Source organism: Vicia villosa, linkage group LG3 (assembly GCF_029867415.1).
Source record: "Vicia villosa cultivar HV-30 ecotype Madison, WI linkage group LG3, Vvil1.0, whole genome shotgun sequence".
NCBI lineage: Eukaryota > Viridiplantae > Streptophyta > Magnoliopsida > Fabales > Fabaceae > Vicia > Vicia villosa.
Window position 1 is genome coordinate 155,257,551 of NC_081182.1, and position 2,513 is coordinate 155,260,063.

At 29.6% G+C, this 2,513-nt stretch overlaps 1 pseudogene; it reads right to left on the reverse strand.

Annotated features, from left to right (window-relative positions):
- Positions 1–202: 202 nt before the first annotated feature.
- Positions 203–1,819, reverse strand: LOC131659217 (pectinesterase QRT1-like; annotated as a pseudogene).
- Between the last annotated feature and the right edge of the window lie 694 nt (positions 1,820–2,513).

The window sequence follows — 2,513 nt, forward strand, 5'->3', positions numbered from 1 at the left end:
AGAGTTTTTAAAGTCACACTTATTCAAACCCCCCTTTCTAAGTGTTTTTATATCCTTCAATATCATTATTTTAAAACCTCCTATTATTCTACAAAATGTAATGGAAAATAAAAAATACGTAAACTAGAATAAAATACCAATATCGTGATATGGAAATACTTGTTGGGATGAGTGCATAATGTCAAAATATGGAAGTCCGATATCACGAGTAGTTTGCCCTGCCATCCATAGTATTTTCCCATCCTTTAGGGAGAACAAGATTATCCATGAAGGTGTTAGAAAAGATAACCCTCGATTATTCTCCCCATGGTCTCCCTAGATAAGCTTGGCCACTTCCTTTTACGATGCTATTTTTAAATGAAAATCCGCTATCTAACGACGAAATTGAACGTTTCTGAGCTGTGATTCCGGTCACTTTGTTCGCTATGGAATTTAGAATGCAGCTCTGCACGCCAATTGAATTAAAATCTATCAACCCAAATGAATCGAGCGAGAATTTTTATGTTAATGTTATCTATTATTTTAAGGATCAACTCTTTTCTCTATACATATTTTTCTAAGTGCACTTTCGAAATACACGAGATTTATTCAAAATTTAATAAATAAATGACAAAATTTAAGATTAGTATTTATATCTTAAACAAATTTGTAGAATGTTAAATGTATTCCTTCTTTTAGGCCATCATAATATTTTTGTTTAAGACCATCATCAAATCCATATTTCAATATAATAGTAATTTAATGAACATTTCAATAACACTTCAGGAAAAATTAAACAAGAATAATACCTCATAGAGAGACCTTCCAGAGCCAAAGATAAAATCAATGGAGCCCTGAATATAGCAATTATTGGAGTAGTGGATACCTTTGTGATCATATAGAGTATCTTGAATTCCACTAAATGTGCAATTGTAAAATGCGACTTTGTTTCCAGAAATGCGAAGTGCAACTGCCGGTTCTATCTCTGACTTAAAATATGATGCCATATTCTATTTTGAAAAGCGATTTAATTACATGAGTAACTATTTTTATCATTTTTTATTGAACTTTGAAATTATAATTTTGTTACACCATCTTCTTTTTTTTACAAAGTACTCCTTAACAGTAACTAAAACAAATCAACATGAAATATAATAGTATAGTAAATTTAAAAAACTAACATGAAATTTGATAGTATAATATAATTTAAAAAACTATATGCATTGTTTGGATTAATGAGTTTAACTTAGTACCTCAAATTTAAGGTTGATGGCTATAAAATAATCCGCACTCACTGCAACAGTTGCACAATTAAAAGTTTCCAACTTTTGTCCATTATTTCCTATGGTACTTGAAGAATCACTCCATATAATTGTTGGAGGAATTATATCTCCTAAAAATGTTATGAAAGGATATGCTTTGGAGATCACAATTTTCTCCCTGAAACATCACAAGTCATATAATTCATGATAGCAATCAAACATCACAATATTTTAAACTATTTAACTAAATACTAAAATAATTAAAAGATAAAATGAAAAAAAAAGTAATAAATTGAGTTATAGTGAGATTATATTACCAATAAACACCGGTTGCAATGGATAAAATAACTCTTCTAGTATTTTGTGGTGGAATGCTATTGAGAGCTTCTGTAATAGTCAATAGTCGTAAAATCAGCACCACTGTGTAGATCAACTCTTATTCTCTTCTTGTTACTCTCAGCTTGTCTGTGTTTTGAATCATTACCTTGTTGATAGGTAGCACTCACGTTCATGAAGAAACATATCAATATGCATGTAACTAGAAAAAAAAGAGCTTGAAGCTTGGTTTCTGTAACCATGGTGAAAGAAGTTGTTGAAATATGATAAAGAGTGTAACGCTACGTTACATGTTAAATGTTTACCAACATGATTAACTTAAAAGTGGAAACAAAATTTGAAAAAGTCCTTAGTACCTCTTATTGTTTTGTTTTATAAATTGATTTTCTCTTTTTGTTTAGTTTTCTATTATAACTAACATCCAATATTATATAGAAAGATGCCTATTGCTAATTAAGTTTTCACAATTTCTCCATTTTTTGGATCAATAACGATAGAAAAAGGTAGTGTATTAAGGTGAAGTTTCAAAATGCATGCACAATTTGAAATTGTGTAATGGAAGGTGTTGTTTACCATGAGACTCCCACATTGATTTGAAGTGTATTTGTTGTAGTGTTTATATACCAATCACACGCTTGGGTTAATTACTTGAAAATAAATTAAATAAAGGCAATTTCTTTATGCACCCATATATGGTGGAAAACACTCCTAATATTCCCAAAACACCATGAACCAGTTTTAGATATGCATATCCGAAATATGCTCTGAGTGATTCATTTTTTTCAAAACAATGATATCATTATTTTAAAACCTCCTATTATTCGACAAAATGTAATGGAAAATAAAAAATACGTAAACTAGAATAAAATACCGATATCGTGATATGGAAATACTTGTTCGGATGAGTGCATAATGTCAAAATATGGAAATCCAATA